Genomic DNA, 22,994 nt, shown 5'->3' with positions numbered 1-22,994 from the left:
AGATGAGAACTCAGTTTATTTCTTTGTTTAAATTTATAGCTTTACAATATGTGAATATGTCCCCAAATATATGCATTTGGCTCTGTTTTTATACCTTTTCCTAAATGAAATCATACTTAAGTACTTTCTAGCTTTTTAAACTCAGTAAAGTTTTGGAGATCTAACCATATTAATTCATGCTACTATAATTCATACATTTTACTTCTCTATTGTACTTATACAATTGAATGCAATTATATGAATGTGACACAAGTTATAGTTCCATTTTATTAGCAATGTTTCATTGAGTTTGTATTAGTAAGAATTCACACAGTAATCAGATGGCTAACTCAGACTTAGTATGTTGATAGAGTTTAATACAGGGGCTATTTTTCAAAGTGTAGTAGGGTTTCTGCAAACCAACAACGGATAATGCAACAGTGGATAACCTTCCCATCCCTGGAGACCTGAAGGGAGAGAAAGCAGTTACCCAGACCTGGAGAAGGTAGATATAGAGAAGGTGGAGGGAGAGGACTGCCTGACAAGAACTGTGGTCTTCATAAAGATAAAATGCAGCCAATTCAGGATGACCTCTCCAGGAGGTGATTCAGGAACTACTACACAAACTTCACCCTCCTTCAAACCTCTCAGTACTTGCTAGTGCCTCCCCTTGGATAGAAGTCTAGGGAGCCGATTGATGATGTCCAAATTGATCCCATCCAACTTCCAGGGTCAGTGTTGCTGCTGTGGTATGAACTTTATTGTGTTTGTCTCCTGAAGCAAAACGGTAAGAATTTAGAGTGTGTACCTAGGAGTTAACTTGCTGTGTCATCATTATCTGCACTGTCACCATTACTTTGTAATGCCATATGGTTTTCCAAAATGTTTGTATGATTGTGTACTCCAGTCAGCAGTGTATGACAACTCCTGTTGTCATGCATTCTTAACATCACTTGATTTCTCAGACTTTCCTTTATTCTTAATAAGTTTGAGCAGTTTTTATTTTCTTGATATCTGTTTCTGGGAACTATTGTTCATGGTTCTTTTTTTTGTCAGTTTTGCTATTTTTCTTATTGATTATGTATCTATCTTTAGATAAATGATTAATAGATGATAGATAATTAGGTAGATATTCCTTATCAATTATACAAATTGGAAATGACTTCTCAGAGTACGTATCCTGAATTCTCATTCTTTCTCCAGTGTCTCTTGTTAATCAAATATTCTTCATTTTCAGATAACAATTTTTTTCTTATGGCTATAGATTTTTAGTCCTGTTTGAGAAATTCTTTACCATATGATATCACTTATATGTAGAATCTAAAAAAAATGACACAAATGAACTTACTTACAAAACAGGAACAGACTCAGACAAAGAAAACCAACTTATGGTTACCAGGGGGAAAAGAGTGGAGTGGGAAGGGATAAACTGGGAGTTTGGGATTTGCAGATACCAACCACTATATATAAAATAGATAAACAAGCTCCCTCTACCATATAGCACAAGGAATTATATTCGATATCTTGTAATAACCTATAATGAAAAAGAATATAAAAAGGAATATATACATGTATAACTGAATCACTATGCTGTATACCAGAAACTAACACAACATTGTACATTGACTATACTTCAATAAAAAAAATAAATAAAAATGAATGCTTTTAACAAGTAAAAGAAAAAAGAAACTCTTCCCTGCCAAAGATTCATAAAGCTAGTTATCTATATTGTCTTCTAAAAGTTTTAATGTTTTATTTTTATAATTATCTAATCAATTCAATTTTTGTAGTATATGAGAGTAGGGATGTAATTTGTTTTTCTGTGTAGGTTACAAATTGTCTCAGTGCATTGTTGAATAATCTATCACTCCCCAATTTCTGTGTTTTCCAGTCTTTGAATCAGGTCATATATTACAATACCAAATTTATGCCTTAATTAACACTGCTTTTAATGTCCTGATCTAGTTGCACCAAATCTCTGTTCTGTTCTTCTTCAGGCTATTGTCTTTTGCTCTTATATAAACATGTTAGAATCAATTTGGGCATTACCATGAGAATCACTATTAGGATTTTGATTAAAATAATTGAGATCTAAAGATCATTTAGGTGTGTATTTAGAGCTTAACCATATTGAACAGCTTTATTGAAGTGTAACGTTCACACATGTGTGCTGAATATTTTCTAATACCCATTATTTTTATTTGATCCATGGATTGTTTGAAAGTTTATTTTTTTAATTTCCAAGGATATGAATATTTAAAATTATTTTTATTTTTATTAATTTAAAATGTAAGTGTATTGTGGTCAAAGAATATGATCTGTATGATAGTGTTCCCTTGAACTTTGGTGAGACTTGCTTTATCACCTCACATAGGATCAGTTTCCTTAAATATTCCATGTGCTCTTGAAGAGAAATGAGAATAAAATTTTTGGTTTAGTATCCCATGTATATCACTTAGATGAAGCTTGTTAATTCCTTTTTTTTTTTTTTACTGATTTTTATAGACTTGATCTATTTATTATTGACAAATGTGTTGAAATCTTCCACTATGTTGATATATTTGTCTATTTCTTCTTTTAGGTTTGTAAATTTTGGGTATAGTTACATTGATACCATGTGTTGTATACACATAAGTCTAGAACTTGCATGTCTTCTTGGTGAATTGAAACTTCTATTGTTATGACATGATCCTCTTTATTTCAAGTAAGACATACTTAGTTGTTTTCAAGTCTATTTTGTTTGTTATTAGTTTAATCTGTATTAGCTTTTCTTTTTGTTCACATTTGCCTGGTGTGTATGATTCTACTCTTGATTTTCAAACTTCTGTATCTTAATGTTTTAGGATGTTTCTGTTGTTATTTGTTTGTTTTTAAATTGCAGTATAGTTGACATACAACATTATATTAGTTTCAGGTGTAAAACATAATGATTCAATATTTATATATATTGTGAAATGACCACCACAATAAGTCTAGTTAACATCCACCAGCACACATAATGTGTGGAATTATGTATCCTAATGTTTTGAGAGTCCTCTTTCTACATCATATATTGCTATATATAGTAACTTCAGGACTAAATTTCTTTTAATTGGATACTTTTGTCCGTGCGTATTTATTAGATTGTTTGCTCAATTTAATTTATTTCTACTCTTAATTATTATGTTTTGTATATATTCTGCTTTTGGTCATTCTTTTTATCATTTCCTTTTTGTCTTGTTTTTGATTAAGGTTCTTTTTTCCCCCACTCTTCAATTATTTTCTTCTAGTAGATTGCAATTTACCCTCTTTATATATAATCGTTTAGTGTTTACCATAGATATTTTAAGCACTAAAGTCAAGGTAGGTAATTTCCTTGCTGTTGTGTTGCCATCCTCTTCTGTGTGACAGGCTTATTTGTCATTTAACATCAGAATGAAGGGATAGCCTTCTTTTTAGACTCTGGAGTGGCAGACCACAGCTTTTCCTTATGTCTTCTAATCTTGATTGGGCAACAGAAAACAAACAAACAAACAAAAAACATTCAGATTCACCATGCTTCTACAGTTACCCTCACCTCAAAAACTTATGTTAATATTCACCTTCCAGTTTTACCATTTTCATTTTGTTTTGAAGTTGGAATTATTTTCTTGCCTGCTCAGGAGTACATTCAGTTATATTCATGTATTTCATTCAGATTTTTTTTTCACTATTCAGAGTTGCTTAGAGTAGATATCTAAGCCATCACATCACTAGGAATTCAAACCCCTCAGAAGAATTTTTTACATCTTTGTGCTTATGAGAATGGGAACAGATGTATTTAAAATTTCAAACATAATCTCTTCAGTGGATCTCTAACTATTTTATTTCAACTTTGAAATATTAACATTCACAAATTAATATTTCTCAAAGGATCTATTATAAAATATTTGCTTCAGGCTGGTCCAGGACTGAGAAAGGTAATACATTTCTGAATCCTTCTGGAAATGGAATCTCCTATTCAATTCTTCTTTGACTATGAATGCCCTTTCTGATTCCAGGGAGAGTCAGAAAAATGAAAGGCTTATTTATGAAAGTTCGAATTCAGAAAGTAAAAGTTGACAGCCTAAGAAGTAACAGCATCACGAGAACTACTGCAATTACCACAAGATAGCTTTCCTTGACAAAACTGAAAATCAACAATGTGGCCTAGGGAGATTATAATAGTGTCTTTTGAACTGACACTTGCTCTGAATTTAGGAGGCTTTTGTAGATCTGCCCAGTCTTTTGTGATTAAGATCACCTCATTGCTAATCCCCTTCAACTACTGAGCAGGTAATAAGAATTTAGTGTAAACTTCTTGCTAGAATGACAGGAGGGTGACATTTTGTTCTAGTTAGTGTTAGATGATACAAAATGTGTCCCATCAACAAATCCTATTAATTAGAATGCCTATTTCACCCTACAGGATTTTCAGTTCAATACGTTACATTCTTGGAAAAATTGATTCTGTGTTGCTGAAAGAATGTTTGGAGGTAAGGTCAGCCGAAGTCCTGGAAATCAATCCTAATGGACAGGTTGTTGGTCCTGAAATCTAGCTGCTTCGTGATTAATGAAACTGGTTGGCAACAAAAAGAGAAGGTGCCAGAGATTTCTATGCCCCATAAAAACTACTCATTAAATCAAGCTTCATATAAAATTGATTTTGACAAAGGAGTTTTCTTTAAAGATATTCTGGCCCTTTCCAATGGGAGAGTATCACAGTTGTAAAAGCGTATGTATTTTCTCACAGACCTTTAAGCTTCCTTTCCTGTCAAAGGTAGACAGACATTTAAGTGGAAGGCTAATTTTCCTGAGAATAGATCAGTTCCATTATGCTATAACGTGAAAAACTCAAATTGGGGCCTTTTTGCTTAGTTTAGGGCACAAAAGGATGTGCAGAAGGCTTCTCAAGTTCCTCACAAAAATATCATAAATAATTTAATTAAAATAAAATATTTGAAAAATTATATTAGCTGTATTACATAAAGAACTTTTGAAATTAGCAGGATTAGCAGCACCAAAATATATATAAATGTTTAATAAAAATGGACTGTTCACTTACTGCATATAGACACTCAATAAAAATTGCTTAATCTGCCAAAAAAAATCAAACTCATTTAAAAATACCTAGCTCTATATTACTAAACCAGTATAATCAGCAACATATAAGGTAGTACTATGACCTCATTTTTCTCTGTATTTCAGCTTCTTCATCTGTATGACTGAGCTGTGTTCAAACATTTCTGTGATCTGTCTTGAATATTCCTTGAATCTGTGAATTCAGGTTCTTTTCCAAATGCTGTCCGGGTAATAAGTGGTCTCTATTATATAATGCAATGATTACATAACCTTTTGTTGAATATAATTCAGTGACACCCATACAAACCTTGGTCTTCCCAAGGGAGAACAAGACTCAATATCACAAATCTTTGATGAATTCAATGCTTAGGCAAAAGTGATAAATCACTAAGAAAGTAGCTCATATCAAGACTTTTTCTTTGTTGTTATTCACGTTTGCTTTTCCTGGAGGCACAACGTACACAGCCTAAACCTTTTGTTTCCATATCACACAGTTAGCCTTTAATGCATGCTGATGACGTGAATATGGAAATGTAAATAAATCCCATTTTTTACAAATTTCAAGGTTTGATGCAAAGAAAAAGGGGAAAATCAATGAAGAAAATAGAGAAAGAGAGTCCCTTTTTAATCTATGAGGATGCTGCGAGAAAGAACAAATGAAAATGAAAGATATGGGAGTACTAGCTCATGGATGGTTCATTCGTTCAAAAACAAGTTGGGCCTTCTAGCATTTGTCTTTGCTCTTGTATATGCTGTGTGTGTGTTTGTGTGTATCTCCACCTAGATAAATATAGTATAAATGCATAGATACAATAAGTACCTCTGTTAATATAACAGAGGCTCAGTGTGTTTAGATATATTAGCATTTAAAACTATCTGACTCCAAATATGCTCCATTACCTATATTTTGTTTTTCATTGAGATAAAATTGGTATATGACATTATATAAGTTTCATTACCTATATTTTTAATACTTTTAGTTTGCTGATTTTCCTTTTTCTTACCGATAGAAGAGGTCCCTGCCAGGAGGGAAATATATATAAATAAATATAAAAAATATATATAAATATGTAAACTCCAGCTCTTCCTCTTTGAAGCCTATGTCCATTTTCTGAGATAATCACATCATTCTGCTATAATCACTCAGTCTTCTATCATGTTTTGTATCATTTTTATTTATGTTTTCCTTTTTGCTAATTGGTACCATTTTTAAAGGTAGAAATCAGGTTTTATTCCTCTGCGTTGCTGGTGGGGGGAGGGAGTGCGGCAGGCTAAATTGAGAGAAGGAGAAATCAAGCATTGTCCTCCCTCTTCTAAGCAGTTACTTCATGAATCAGCTTTGACTTGGTAATCTTACACCGTTAAGGTCTGCATTGCCTTCTACCACATACATGACTGCTTCAGAAGTGGTCTTTAATTACGAAAATTATTTTCCAATTACATGGTATCAGTGGTAGACAATCATTTACACAGATGGGACAAATGAAGTCACACATATTTCTGAGAATTGGGAAGAACATTAGCGAAAACAGTCCTGTGTGTGGATTTTACCCTAGATCTCTACCAAGCTAAGCAATTTATACCTTTTGCTCTAAAAAAATTTTTATAAAAATAAATATATGCTTTTTTTCCCCAAGCAAAATATGTTGAAAAGGAAAAAATAATCCACTAGATCTCTCTATGTACTCTGAATAATTAATAGTTTGTTAAGAAAGGGAGGCTTTGGGAGAAGGGAATCATTTTCTCATTTTGGTAAAAATTAGCAAAACAGCAGCTTGTTTTGTCTGATTCTGCTGGTCTCTGAAAGGATGAAGTCCAGAAAAGGTATGAGTATTCTACTAACATGATCTATGGGGGGAAAAAGGCTTTATGATGGTCATAAATCTCACAGCCTCCGAGAAAAAGTCCAGAGTAGGCACGTGATGCCATCCAACTGACATATATAAATGATGCATTTTCGGCTAGAGACACAGCTCATCTCCATAATCCACACAACTGCTGAGAAGACAAGTGAGAAATGCAGTCTGTACAATGCCCTGGCTAAAACACAATAAACTGCAGTTAATCATTTATCGACCTCCCCCAACAATAAGCCCAGAAAGTAAATACCAACAGTAGTCTGCAATGATCCTGGGAATTTTGTGGGCGATCCTGCATTTATAAATAAAACCATGAACAACGACTAATACTGGCATCGGTGTGGAAGCATCAGGACTGTGCATTCCTTTTATTTCACTAGAATTTCATCCTCAGGAATGAAGTTTCACCTTATCTGTAAAGCTCTTACAGTAGTGAAAGAAGTTTTATTTAAACCTTTAGAAGCCAAATTTTCTTACAAGAACCCCCAGGACTCCCACTTGGTTAAATTTTGAACCAGAGGAAGGATTTCTGTAGAATTCAAGGAATTTGCTTAGTCTGTTCATTTGACAGTTTAGGGTACAGATGTCACAGGCAACAGGAGATCACTTTTGGAAATGGAGACACTCATGTTAATGTATGGAAGAGCCCTCCATAGCATCCCACCATCTCCTCCTTCCTTCCAACATTTCACTCCCACCCAGGGTCCCTGAGACAGTGACTGCTTAGGAAGCTGGTGGGTAACTATAAACGGCGGCTCTCTGCTTCTTTTCTTTCAGAGTACAATGTTTTGTCCGTCTCCTCTTCACCACAGTTCTGATCCTCATCTTCCCTCCTGTCATGCTGTTGTGCAAATCTAATTGTCCACTTATTCTACACTTTTGAATGAATAAATGAAGGCTGAGTATGCCAACAAAGAAAAGTTGCTGACCTCCTTTTAAGCGTTCATTAAAAATGTATTCAAATGGACAAAATCGTACAAAATGACTTTCTGATTTTCCAGCCCCCATAAATTTTAATTAATCTTTTCACATTCTAAAATAATTTGTTGCTTCAGAGATCATAAATATTTATGATTTTCATCCTCTGGTCCATACATACCACAGGAATACATATTTGATATAATGAAAAATGTGTAATATATACATACACGTCAACACGTGTATACCTTCACACACACACACACACACACACACACACACACACACACACACACACACACACACGAGAACTAATTCCAACATCTCAGAATCTTACAATGGAAAATAAAAGCTCACGTGCTGGCTAGCTCAGGTTAGTGTTTTAAGCTTTGGCCAGATTATTCACCCCCCCCCCCTTAATTATAGGAATGGATTACTAGGTTCCTTCACATTTCATGACTTTACTTGAAGATGAAACTAACTGAATAAACAATTGCAAAGATATGCAGCACATACAAAATTCACTTCAGCTATTACCTGAAATCACAGAGAAAAATTTTACACAAATTTTACCCTAGATATGATACATTTATTAGCAAAATCAATGAGGCCACCTGATACAAGAAGTCATCAATTGTTTATCATTGTGAACGAAAATACTGCAACCATATCAGTAAACAAAGAATGCTGAAACCAAGTCATCAGCAGCTGCCGCCACCCCCCAGTGAGGACAGGCCTGCAGCTGGCCCTCTGCAGCCACTCACAGTGGTGCCCTCTGAGCGGACTTAGAATAAGAAAGGACAGGATACTGGCCCTAGATAGCTAGATGCTTGTCAAAAAAATGAATTTAATTAGCCTAAATGTTTGCTTCCTCCCATCCACAGAAAAGCGCTAAATTCTTTAACTTGAGATGCGTGGTTTTCTTTAGATAACAAGTCATCTTTTATTGTTCCAACTACCTGGTCTTTGTTGTAAACCTCCTGTATATCCTAGCTCCTCCCCTACCTCTTCGGAGCAGTCCCTCAGAGCCATCTGAGAGGCTGTCATCCTGGCTCAAGTCCTCCCGCCAAATAAAACGTAACTCTCAACTTTTAGGCTGTGCATTTATTTCAGTCGACATCATCAAAGATATTCCCTTTTCCTTTAGAACTTGTAAAATATGTTTTCAAATTGGTACTTCTCTGTAGGTCTTATTTTTTCTGTAGGTTTTGAACCCCTCCAGGGCAAAGAAGAAGACTTAAAATCTTCTTTTGCCTCCCACAGGACTACATATGCTGCTGCCACCTAATGCTTGTGGATTGATTTGTTGTTTGAAAAGCACTGGTCTAGACCGAATCCATTCTTTACTTGTCACATCCTGACAGCAGTGGAATCAGGCTTTCACTTATTAGCATAATTGTGCTTTCTTGCCCCTGCTGGCTCTGCAGGGACACAAAGATGTCCCCCCACCCCCCAGCCCCATACTGCCATGCCAAACACTCACACATTCTCACCCCTACTGCAAGCCACCTGCCAGGGTCATAGCCAGCATTCTCTGTGCCCCCAGAAGCCCTCTTGCTCAGCTAGACACCACTTCCCAATCATCAGACCTTGGACCATTGGCACTTCCAGTAGGATTACTGGGTAGAAAGGTAGAAGCCTGAAGTCGAAAGTCATGGCTACATTTTAAAAATATATCATTAAATGATGGTGTCCTGATTAAAGAGTAAATTTTCTATGTAGAAAACGCTAAAACTCAGTCAACAAATAAAACTTTCCAGGCAGGCAGTTCACACAATGGAGATGTAAAAATAAATTGAAAGACTAATTGAGATGGCCCATGTACTCAAAAAGATGTGCCTGTGTACCTGCAGGTTACATTATACTTTTTATGAAAATAAGAGTGAGATCTTTTTAAATAGTGGTTTAAATTTTAATTTATATATGTGGTTTTATATTATAAAATATTTCAAACATACTAATAAGACAGGAGAAAATATGATAGAAATCTATGTGCCCACCACTGTAAATTAAACAGATGATGCCATCTTGTTATATATATAGGCTTTAGATCTTTACAGAAAAGGAATAAGAAGTATTTCTGGTTATGAAAGTAATTTAAGTTGATTATTAAAAATGTAAGAAAAATTAAAAATGCACAGGGTAAAACTCCTAATGATATTTTTTTTCATGTTGATATATTTTTATGTGTGTTATACCTGTTTTACAGTTGGGATCGTAAAAAAGATTATTTTAAAATATGATTTGCAGATTTTTAATAATACTCTACCTGCTTTCATTAACATTTCATTTCATTGGATAATTAAGCTGTTTTTATTTCTATTATAAAGAATTCTAGTAGTCATAACATTCATTTCTTTCTCTTTAAAATCTAGCCCTGAAATCCAGCCCTGCAATAGCACCTACCAGCTGTAATTCCAAATGTAAATAGAAACTGTATTCTTTGTTCTTTTTCTGACTTTAGATTTTAAAGATACCATCTAGACCAGAGCCTTGGTACTCTTAAGTGTGGTCTGTGGGCCAGCAGTATCCTTATCACCTGAGAGCCTGTTAGAAATAGAGAATCTTAGGCCCTGTGTCAAATACTGAATCAGAATCCAAACTTCAACAAGATTCAGGAAAGAATCATATGAATAAGAAAGTTGGAGAAGAATAGCTGTAGTGAAAATCACCTTCATCTCTCATCTCTCATATCACTAGACACCTAGCTGGTCTCTCTACTACTTTTTTTGCCACAGCACAGTCCATTCTCTCCTTAACCAGGGGATTTTTCTAATGGGTTAAATCAGTTATCACTATTTCTATGCCTAAAACCCTCCAATGCTCTGTACTGGGCTTAGAACAAAATCCAAATTCCTTTGTAAGGTTTGAATATCTCCCTGCCTATCTGTCTTTTCAATCTCTCCCTCTCTTCCTCCTCTCACTCTGTTCAGACTGTCCTTACTTACACACTTCCTTTTTTCCCATTGCTCACACATTTCAGTTTGTTTCTCTACTTGTCCTTGCTGTTTTCTCTACTTGGAAAGTATTCTGTCCCCAGAGCCATGGTGGCTCCTTTATAGCAGTTGGGTCTCAGCTGGAATGTCACTACCTTAGGGAGCTCTTTGCTTTTCTTCACTAATGCAGCCCTTATAATTTTATGTAATTATTATTTGTTTTCATTGCATTCTTCATTGTGTGTCTTTTCCTTTGAAAAGTAAACTCTATGAGACATGAAATTAATATAGGGCCCAGAACACTGATATTTAGATAGATCATGTTCAATGCATATTTGTTGAATGAATGAATGAAACTTTGTGTACATCATTGAAGATTTTCTAAGCTTCTGAATTTTTTCCACTGAATCTCTTATTTGGGGATTTGATATCATACTATTAGATTGAATTCCAGACAGGTTTTGTAAGGGTTTACAATTCCAAAAATAACGTATAACATTATTTTCCCCTGCATTCTGGTCAGTTTCAGGATACATAAGCACACACACACACACAGACACACTATATGCACATCATCTATGTGACTATTTGCCAATTTGATGGGGGAATTAAGAATCTTAAGTATTTCTTTGATGACTACTGAAACTTGGGCAACTTTTATGATGCTCTCTGATTTTTATATTCTTGTTTTTTTTTTCTTTTAATGGAATATCCATCTCCTTTTTCCAGGTATCTGTTGAAATGCTCATAATTTTCTAATCAATTTTTAAAGTTTTGATGAATTGTCTAATGGTCTATATACACTTTTCAAGACTAACCATTTATCTCAAAAATATTTATTCAATAGTATTTTCTTTCACAACTGGTTATAACTTATTTTTTAAACCATATACTCGGTTTTTTATGTATGCCTGTATCTCTCTTTGGGTTTTCTAAACTCTGTTATGGAATTAGTGCCAAACTCTTAAGTATTGTAGCTCTACAAGCAATTATAATAATTGATATTGAAAAATTTGCTATGTTTTATTCTTTTTTAAAAACTTAAATTTTTTTGGTGTTTATTTTTTGGATAAATTTTAGAATCATGTTATCAATAACTAAAATAGAATTATTAGATTTGTATTGATATTGCATTAAGCCTACATGATAATCTAGGAATAATTCTAATCCTTACATTATTCAAACTCTAGGTACCTCATATAACTGGAATCATACAGTATTTTCCCTGTTGTGACTAGCTTATTTCAACTAGCATTTCTACAAGATTCACTTAAGTTGTAGCATATGTCAGAATTTTATCCCTTTTTAAGGCTGAATAATATTCCATTGCATGTATATATGACATTTTGTTCATCCATTCATCCATCCAGGGACACTTGGGTGGTACACTTCCACATTTTGACTATTTTGAATGATGTTGCTGTGAACTTGCTGTAGAAATACGTTTGACAAATATATATATATGTATGTATGAATGAAACATTATACTGAACACCAGAAATTGACACATTAACTGACTCTACTTCATTAAAAAAAAAAAATCTAAACTCCTTTCAGTACTTTCAGCTAAATACTCAAAAGTAGAATTGAAACCATGGGTAATCATTAGTCAAATCCATTTCACCTGCCTTCACTAATCAAGGTCATTTTAAGATTTGCATGTCCTCCGAGCGGCAGAGCACTAAACTTAAACAGTAAGATGTTTGCTGGGATTGTTTTCCAGAAACTTGAAGTTAGCTGTGTCTAGTTTGAGCTGAGCTGGTTAAGACTAGATAGGAGGCCCCCCGTCTCCAAGTGGGCGTGCACGAGTTTCCCCTCTGTGACCTTTTGAAATCAGAGGGCCGAAAACTCCACCCTCAGTTTTTGTTAAGCGCCTCCAGTTTGGAACATGCAGAGGCCTATAGCTTAGTTACACCTGCGCAGAATGAGCATTACTGCACCTTTCTCCAATCACCTTTCCCCTCGCTCACACTCCCCACGCGCCCCACGCGCCACGCCTCCGACCGCTCTGCTTCTTTATTCGTTATCCTATCGATACCCCGGCCTCTGACCTCTAAGGGCGTGGGTCTGTGACGTGGTTTCCGCTTTCTTCGCCTAGCTGCTTTGTGAAACCCTCTCTGCTGCAAACCTCCACGTCTCAGCATTTTGGTTTGCTGCCCGTCGGCCACAGTGAACCTGGTTTGGTAACGGAATTCTGAATCATATGGTAACTCTATGCTTAATTTTTTGAGGAATCACCATGCCGTTTCCCACAGCAGCTGCACAGCATTTGCAGCAGCATTGCATGAGGGTTCCGTTTTCTTTATATCATCCCCAGTGTTTGTTATTTTCTGCCTTTGGTAATAACCGTCGTAATGTGTATGAAGTGGTATCTCATTGTGGTTTTGATTTGTATTTTCCTAATTAGTGATGTTGAGCGTCTTTTCATGTGCTTATTAGTGTCTGTATTTTTGGGGGAAATGTCTATTCAAGTCCTTTGCTTACTGTTCAATTGGTTTGTTTGATTTTTGTTGAATTATAAGAGTTCTTTAGATATTCTGGATATTAATCCTTTATGAGATACATAATTTGTTGATATTTTCCTATTCCGTATGTTGCCTTTTCATTCTGTTGACAGTACCCTTTGATGCACTTTTTAAAAAAATTTTGATGAAGTTCAGTTTATCTATTGTCTGTGTTTTTGGTGCCATACCCAAAAAATGATTGTCAACTTCAGCGTCATGAAGCATTTTCCCCTATGCTTTTCTGAGAGTCTTATTGTTTTAGTTCTTATATTTAGGTCTTTGATCCTTTTTGACTTAGTTTTTTTTTTTTTTGTATGTGGATAGGACGCCTGCCTCTCCAAGTGGGCGTGCACGAGTTTCCCCTTTGTGACATTTGGAAGTCAGAGGGCCGAAAACTCCACCCTCGGTTTGTGTTAAGCGCCTCCAGTTTGGAACATGCAGAGGCCTATAGCTTAGTTACACCTGCGCAGAATGAGCATTACTGCACCTTTCTCCAATCACCTTTCCCCTCGCTCACACTCCCCACGCGCCCCACGCGCCACGCCTCCGACCGCTCTGCTTCTTTATTCGTTATCCTATCGATACCCCGGCCTCTGACCTCTAAGGGCGTGGGTCTGTGACGTGGTTTCCGCTTTCTTCGCCTAGCTGCTTTGTGAAACCCTCTCTGCTGCAAACCTCCACGTCTCAGCATTTTGGTTTGCTGCCCGTCGGCCACAGTGAACCTGGTTTGGTAACGGAATTCTGAATCATAATGGTAATTCTATGCTTAGTTTTTTGAGGAATCACCATGCCGTTTCCCACAGCAGCTGCACGGCATTCCTAGCAGCATTGCTTGAGGGTTCCAATTTCTTTATCTCATCTCCAGTGTTTGTTATTTTCTGCCTTTGGTAATAACCGTCGTAATGTGTGTGAAGTGGTATCTTACTGTGGTTTTGATTTGCGTTTTCCTAATTAGTGATGTTGAGCGTCTTTTCATGTGCTTATTAGTGTCTGTATATATTTGGGGGGGAAATGTCTATTTAAGCCCTTTGCTCACTTTTTAATTGTTTGATTTTTGTTGAATTACGAGAGTTCTTTAAATATTCTGGATATTAATCCTTTGTGAGATATATGATATGCAGGTGTTTTTCCCATTCTGTATGTTGCCTTATCATTCTGTTGACAGTATCCTTTGATGCAAAAAAAAATTTGTTTTTAATTTTGATGAAGTTCAGTTTATCTATTTTCTTGTCTGTACTTTTGGTGTCATACCCAAGAAATGATTAACTTCAGCGTTAATGAAGCATTTTCCTCTATGCTTTTCTGAGAGTCTTATTGTTTTAGTTCTTATATTTAGGTCTTTGATCCTTTTTGACTTAGTTTTTTTTGTGTGTGTGTGTATGGAGTAAGAGTTCAACCTCAATTTTTTTTTTGCAGGTAGATACAGTTTTCCCAATACTCTGTTGGAAAGACTGACCTTGCCCCGTTGAATGATCTTGGCATTTTTATCAAAAATTATTTCACTATATATGTGAAAGTTTATTTTGGGGCTCTCTGTTCTGTTGTGTTGATCTGTATGTCTTTCTTTATGCTAGTGCCATACTGTTAGCTTTCTAGTAAGTTTTGAAATCGGGAAGTGTGAAACTGCCAACTTTGTTCTTTATCAAGATTGTTTTGGTGATTTGTGGTCCCTTGAGATGCCATACGATTTTAGGATGGAGTCTCCTATTTATACAGAAAAATGGTCATTGGGATATTGATGAGGATTACATTAAATCTATAGATAGCTTTGGGTAATATTGACATCTTCATATTACTAAGTCTTCCAATCCATGAACACAAGATGTCTTTACATCGATTTGTGTCTTCTTTACTATCTTTCAGCAATGTTTTTTGTTTTCAGTGTTCTTTTACCTCCTTGGTTAAGTTTATTCCTGAATATTTTTTATTTTTTGGTGCTATTATAAATGGAATTGTTTTCTTAATTTCCTTTTTGGATTTTTTATTGTTAGTGTATAGAAATGAAACTTAATTTTGTATGCTAACCTTTTATCCAGCAACTTGGCTTAATTCATTTATTCTAACGGGGGTGTGTGTAGTCTTTAGAGTTTTCTACACATAAGATCATGTCATCTGCAAACAGATAATCTTACTTCTTCCCACTATGACTTTTATTTCTTCTTTTCCATAATTGCTCTGGCTGTAACTTTCAATATGTTGAGTACAATTGGTAAAAGCAGGCATTCTTTTCCAGTTCCTGATCTTAGAGGAAAAGCATGCTATCTTTCACCATTGAGTATGAAGTTAGTTGTCAGTTTTCCATGTGTGTCCTTTATTATGTTGAAGTGGTTTTCTTTTATTCCTAGTTGTTGAGTGCTGTTATTGTGAAAGGATATTAAATTTTGTCAAATGCCTTTTTTGCACAAATGGAGATGATCATGTGTTTTTCCTTAATTCTGTGAATGTGGTGGATTATATTGATTGCTTTCATGTGTTGAACCATCCTTGAAATTCCAGTAATAAATCCCCCTTGGTCATAGTGTATAATTCTTTTAATGTGCTCTGAAATTTGACTTGCTAGTTTCCTGTGGATGATTTTTGCGTCAATATTCATAAGTGATAATGGTCTGTAGTTTTATTATCTTGTAATATCTTTATCTGACTTTGGAATCGGTAATGCTGGCTGTAAGTAGATTTTTAAATGGAATTTATTTTGTCTAACCCATTTATAAATTACTTAGATTTATCTCATTACATGTATTTGTTATGTCATTTTCTTATATCTAGATGTATTTTCAATACACTGTCTTACCAAATTCTCTGGAAATAGTTTTTTAGGAAATTCTCTGGGATCACTTCTCTGATCACATCTTATTTTTTGAGTTTACATTATTAAAATGGCTCAAATTCTTAACAATATTAAGTAATAGAATTGGGGGGCATTCTTTTACTGGAGGAACTGATTTTAATGGATATTTTTCTTGGATTTTGTCATTGGTGTGATTTTTAATTCTTAGTTTGAAAAAGATACTCTCCATCATGATTAATAAGTATCTTTCTTTTACAGTGAGATTATCAAGAATCTTCCTCTTCCTTTTCTTCCCTTTCCTTTCCTGTCTTCTTAGGAGTCATGATTAGATTTTGAATTTCCTGATTATTTTTAGTACTTCATTTAAACTACTGACACAATTGATAATATTAATAGAACGCCTACACTCCTGAAATGCCTGCTTGATATGTTCTTCTGCTGATATAATATTGAGCTGAATTTCTTTATGTTGCTCCTATTTCTGTATTTTTTTGTTAGTTTTTCCTTTTAATATGTTTATTTTCTTTTTTAGCATAATGGTCTATTTTGCTTTATTTTTATCCTCAAATAATTTGGAAGTTAAGTCATTTTTGTTTTATATTATACTTTTAATTTCAGAAAATATATTTACTGACAAATCTCAAGGAAAAATAAAATCGTTATTTTCATACTTCATCTCTGTCAACTGTAATACATTCTGGGATTTGTATTTTTTTGTTTCAGTTTATTGTAGTTCAATTTAAATGTTTTAACTTTAACTTCTCTTTAGGAATTTTAATATCAAATTATGTTTTTATAAAAAGTAAAATAGTAATTTGGATTTTATTTTCTCCTGAATTCAAAATTCATCATCAGTACTTATATGTTTCAGTAATTCAGTTGGCTGAGTTTTGAATTCACAAAGTTTAAGAATTGTTTTGGTTGTTTGATCTTTTGAGTCCTTGCATATTTGAGAACTTTTAAATATAATACTTATGAATGGAAAGTTGCATAGGTATAGCGTTTTGGGGTCACAGCATTTTCCCTTCTAATTTTTTAGAATTTGCTTCATTTAATCCACTGTCTATGCAGTGCACAGTGTGAGTTGCCTTCCTAGTATCCATAGCGCTCTTTCTTTCCCAACCCTGATATTGATCAGTTACCTCACTCTTCTTTTCCCTTCCCCATGGCCAAATGGCTGAGGGGCTGTTGAGCCTATCCTGAGCTCCGTATTCATCTATGGTAATCTTACTGCTATTACCAGGGATTGGTTCAGGATTCAGCATGTGAATCACTTCTAAGAATCCATAAATGGAATTTACTGGAGACTCCCGAGAAAGATTCCTCACTCCCAAGACAGAATGCCAATAAGAGATAGTCTTTTATATTTGTCTGAATATCATCATGTCTATATATTCATTGACACACACCCATTTTGCATCTAAACCAATAATCAAGTAAACATTGACAATGGCAAAGAAGATTTGAAATTATGTGGGTCTTCAATGAGATGAGTGAATCAATGAATAAGCCAGCTAATCTATGGACTTTCTGTCATTTTATGAATGTTATTTATTGTTTATAACTTGTTAAAGCGTGATTCCTGTGTTGCAAGCAAAAATTACTCAAACTAATACAGTCTTACTTGTCTTGAATGATACAGCCAGAATTCAAAGGTGAGCCTGATGTATTTCCCATTGCTTTCCTTAAAGTATGCTTTTAGAATTTGTTCCTTATCCTTCAGTTGTAAATATATTTTTGTTTTGATTTCTGTTAATTATTCCCAGAATGTGAAATATGCCGATAGTTTTAAGCTACAGACCTAAGTCTCCCTTTATTTCAGCATATCTGTTCTCTACTGTATAAGAATTTATTTACGATCTTTTCTTCAGTATTTTGGGAATGTTGTGTGTTTGCATTGTCCTGTTGTTCATATTTGTCATATTTTCTCACTTTCAGATCTTCCATTTACATTTTGTGTGATTATTCTTAAGCCTATTTTTCATGTTCTTTATACTAATTACTTTCAGTGAATCTTCATATTAGTTATTACGCCCACTGTATGAGGTAGGTAGTTAATATGAGAACCATTTATGGAAAATGAAATTAAGGAATTGACAGACCAAATAATTTTCCCAAAGGATAAGTATTTGATTAGACTCAAAATCAAGATTCAGAGTGAGCTCTAGGGGGGAGGGTAACAGTGCAGTGGTAGAGTGCATGCACGAGGTCCTGAGTTCAATCCCCAGTACCTCCATTAAAAAAAAAGAGGGTAGCTCTTGTGTTAAATAGTCTTACCACAATTGAAAAAAAAGTTACCCAGAATCAGGTCTGAGTCTTATCTAAAAATCTTAAATACTTGGAGTATGAAAAGCAGTTTAGTGTAAGAGAGTAGGTTCTAAACTCATACTGCCTTATTCAAATCATGATCTTAATATAAAATGTATTTATATTAAATACATTATATTAATTACAAACAAAGGATGTTTGTAATTCAAAACAAAGGATGCTCTAATATCATCCTTCCCTCTAGCAAATATTTAAGTTGGTAGATAAGGATATTTTCTTGAACCTCTGCTTCTGCCAGTAGGAGACTGTTGGGTAACATTAACCAGCCTGGTTCACTGTCTTCATTCCTCTCCAACTTCTTTCACTGGTTCCCTTATATTTAGCCTCACTCCTCTCCAGTCTCTCCCTGTAACCTGATCTCCACCATCGTTTGGTGACAACTTTGCAGTCAAATGTCCCTGAGTTTCAGTCCTGACTCAGACGCTTGCTAGCGATGATGTTGAACAAGTCATTCTACCTCACTGAGCCTCAGTTCTCTTACCCATTGTAGCAGATGCTGTCTGCTGCATATGCCCTGACTACTAGTTCATGTGCGTGTCTTACAGCTTCCCATTGCGAGTACCTGTAACTCGATTGGACTACAAGAGCATGTTGGACCTGTGTGTGTGGAACAGGCCAGAAGTGCTGGGTTGTTGATGTCCGTGAAAGCAACCCTGAAAAAATGGGGAGTGGGGAATGTAAGTTGAAGATTAAGACCTGAATTCCTTATTCCTTGGGTGGAACCATGAGGCATGTTCACAGTGAGATTGAGTTTCACTTCCCTATGATAGTGACCTGCTTGTTAACATAGTTTTTGATGGTGTCTTTTCCTTCCCTATTTGACTTCTCCACTCTCCAGTTGGTTATTGGGTGAGATCACTTCATAAGTAAAGTATTTACATTTGAATCCTTATTTCAAGCTCAAATTCTGGAGGAATGCAAACTAAGACACCTGTAACTAAGAATAATAATACTAATAATTACAACGTAGTTAATTGAGCATTTAAAAGTACACGAGAAACTAATGAGGCCTTTGTATGCATTCTCATGAGCCAATTGAGAAGGTATTATTATCATCCTAATTTAACAGATGATATAACTGACTCACAGGAAGAAAGAAACTTGTCATATCACACAGACTTGTACTAAGATGAACCAGAATTCTAATTCCAGAGCCTTGTACTGTTCAGTCATTGTGCTGTATTTTCAGTTGTCATAGTGGGGAAAAAGCAGGAGTCTAGGATGAAGCAATTAGCAAAAACAAGGCTTTGTACACTTAAAAAAATTTTTTTTTGCCTTGAAAGGAGAACAGTTTAAGAACTTACTTGGGGGGGGCAGTGATGGGGCTGAGATTAGAATCGTATTAACATTGTTGGATGATCACACGAGGGAAGCAAGAGGAGACTAGTTAGAGGTTGTTGCAGTAATTTTAGGAGTTGTTGACTTGACTAGGGAACTGGCATTGGGAACGGAGAGCAGTAGATGAGTTTGAGAGACGTAGAGAAGATAGTATTGATTATACCTAATGATCGGTGACAAGTAGTGGTGAGGAGAGAGAGGCTGCAGAACTTTCCAGGTTTCTGACTTAAGTGACCAGGCAGTAAAAGTTAGATTTACTGATACGTAGGGGACAGAGGAAAAACAAACTACTTTGGGAGGGCTTATAGGTTTATTTACAAAGTATAGGTAAATAATCAGTTACAATGTAAAGTAAAATGTGTTAAAGTAAATGCAGGGGCATTGCAGATACATTTGGCATCTAACTCAGTCCTGGGCCATCATCAGTTAAGGAAGAACTATCTTAAGCTTAGAAATGAATGATGAAGAGACACCATTACATCTGTCCATATACTACATATATCTGAACTACCTTTACAGCTAAGTGGTTCACCTTTTGAAAGCTGCTTCTCTCATTGTTTTGAACATGTTACAATCTGACATAACTTATTTAAAGTTTAAGGGTACTCCCCACCTCAAAAATCTCTAAATAGCATTAAACATGCAGAGCTTAATAAAATTTAGTCATCCATCCCTTCTCCTCTCTGCTTCTCCCTTCTCCACTAACATTATAAATACTAGTTCACACTTCAGGTGAAAATTAAAATAACACTCAGGTACTGACAAATACAGGGCAGAAGCCTCTCAAAAATCTTTAAGCACACTTCAAGTAGAAATCATAGGAAGAAGTATCTGTCAGCCTAATCTTTCTATCATAAAATACCAGAACATCTTTAGTTTATTCTTGGAAATATGATTCTACATTAGTAGATAGGAAGTTTTCTCATCAGTGAGATGTATGCCGATGTTACTCTCAGGGCCTGGGTTGTCCTGCTCTGAGGGGAGTCCTAAATTTCAGTGCAGAAACCTAGAGACCATTTCTAGATGTGGTTGGTAAGACGACAGACCAGGGTATCTCTTGGGTCATGCCCACCATAGGATAAATTTCAGCCATGGGCAACCCTAGAAATAACCACTTTTCAAAATTTACACCTCAGAATCCATTATCATTCAGTTCTTAGGCAATTTGTTTATTACACTAGTGTGATAGAACAATGGTCCCCCAAAGATAGCCTAATGCCTCATAGCTGTGAATTTGGTACCTTAAATGACAAAAAAGACTTTGAAGATGTGATTAAGGAGCTTGAGATTATCCTGGAACTCAATCTAGCCACAGACATCCTTGTAAAAGGGAGGCAGGTCTAACAGAAGGGGAAAAAGTATAAGGGTGGAGGCAGAGGTCAGAAAGCAGATGCTACACTGCTGGTTTTGAAGATGGGGGAAGGGAGCACAATCAACAAATATGGCGGCTTCTAGTAGCTAAGAAAGACAAGGAAATGAGTTTTCCCCTAGAGTTGCTAGAGGAGTGCCGGCCCACCAACATTTTGATTTTAGCCCAGTGAAGTTGATTTTCAGACTTCTGACTTCCAAAACTATAGGATATATCTGTTGTTCCATGCCATTAAGTTTTTGGTATTTGTTACAGCAATAGTAGTATACCAAAAACTAGTAAACTACATTATCATTTATGACAGACATCAGTATAGTTCAATTATTTTGAAAAAAGTCCCTCTGTCTATATTGATAGATCCTATCTGTGGGATGCAATCAACTATATATTAACAGCAACCTTTAAGAATCTACAGTTTTTTAAAAAATATTTTCAGTTTATTTTCTAGATGAAGGGACTAAATCATGTCATAATAAAATGTAATAAAGCACCCAGTGAAGTCACAGAAGAGTATCTGCCAGCCTTAGAGCTATGATTATCAATCTGGTAGTCACTCATATTTAAATGAATTAAAACTAAATAAAATTAAAACTTCAGTTCCCTAGTTGCACTAGCCACATTTCATGGGCTCAGTAGCTGTGGGTGAACAGTGGCTACCATATTGGAAAGCACATATTACAGGCTATTCCCATCTTGTGTGCTTTTGAACATTTTTTTTTAATTTGCCGTAAAATTTCTACAAGCCCTCCCTTCCAGAATCAATAATGCAACTTTAAAAGTGATAACATATTTACACTGCTCATAATTTCATTTTTTTTAATTTGGAAAAACCTAAAAAACCCACCAGAGCATAAACTGGAATAACTTTTTGCCTCAGCAAAAACATTAGATACCTGGAAAATGAGGAGATAGCAAGAATGTACAACTAAGATTTAAGAGTGGCAAAGCATATCTGAAAAATTCAAAACAGAAATAAAAAGAGAAACCAGCAGAAAATAATTAAAACCCCATGCTGGAAGCAGTCACTGTAAATTAAAAATCAAGAATAATCCTCACACGAGTGTGTACACACACACACACGCTTCCCTCCCTCCTTGGGGAAGAGGGCAGGGGATCATTAGAAAGCATAAAAACAACCATAAATTCTACTCCAAAGGGAAATCATTAGTTTAGCTTGCTCTGGTTTATAGAAAAATCTACCTGTAATTAAATAATTGAGTGAGACCAGGATCTCTCAAGGTATAAAAGAATGAATATTGCCTCTTGGAATTATGCTTGGAGACTTTAAACATGATCGAATGCTAATATTGTTACACACAAGATTGATGTTGAAGTTAAAGGGGACTTTCATTATAATGAAGGGGAAGTGGGCAGAGCTAATACCAGATGTACAGCTAAAGTTTCTTGGTAACACGGTGACATTGATGTTAAAAGAAGAGCATGCATTTCAGTGATACGGAAACCTTAGTACCCCAAGTTTGGGAGGAAGTAAAGGAGGCATACAAAAATGCTTCAGGATGTCAGAAAACCTGGATGATGATAGCAAGATGCAACCCAACTTCCTAACTGTATGACTACAATGTCTTAAGGAGATGGGGTTTCAGGCTTGAGGGAGAGGACACATAAAGTTGTGCTGAGGCAGAGAGGGGAGAGAAATTCTGTAAGGGAAAAGATGCAAACTTGGAATAACTAAGATGGAAGTGCACAAAAGGACTCCTGTTACTTTATGTTTTAGATCACATTAGTATGGTGTATTTGTTACAAGTAATTAACCAACGTTGATACATGGTTATTAACTGAAGTCCATAATCTTTCAGATTCCCTTAGTTTTCAGCTAACATTGTTTTTTGGTCTATTTGTGTTTTTTTGGTGTTGCTTTTATTCCCAGGGTACTAC

The sequence above is a fragment of the Camelus bactrianus genome, chromosome X (genome assembly GCF_048773025.1).
Source record: "Camelus bactrianus isolate YW-2024 breed Bactrian camel chromosome X, ASM4877302v1, whole genome shotgun sequence".
In the NCBI taxonomy this organism is placed as follows: domain Eukaryota; kingdom Metazoa; phylum Chordata; class Mammalia; order Artiodactyla; family Camelidae; genus Camelus; species Camelus bactrianus.
This window is presented reverse-complemented; position numbering follows the sequence as displayed.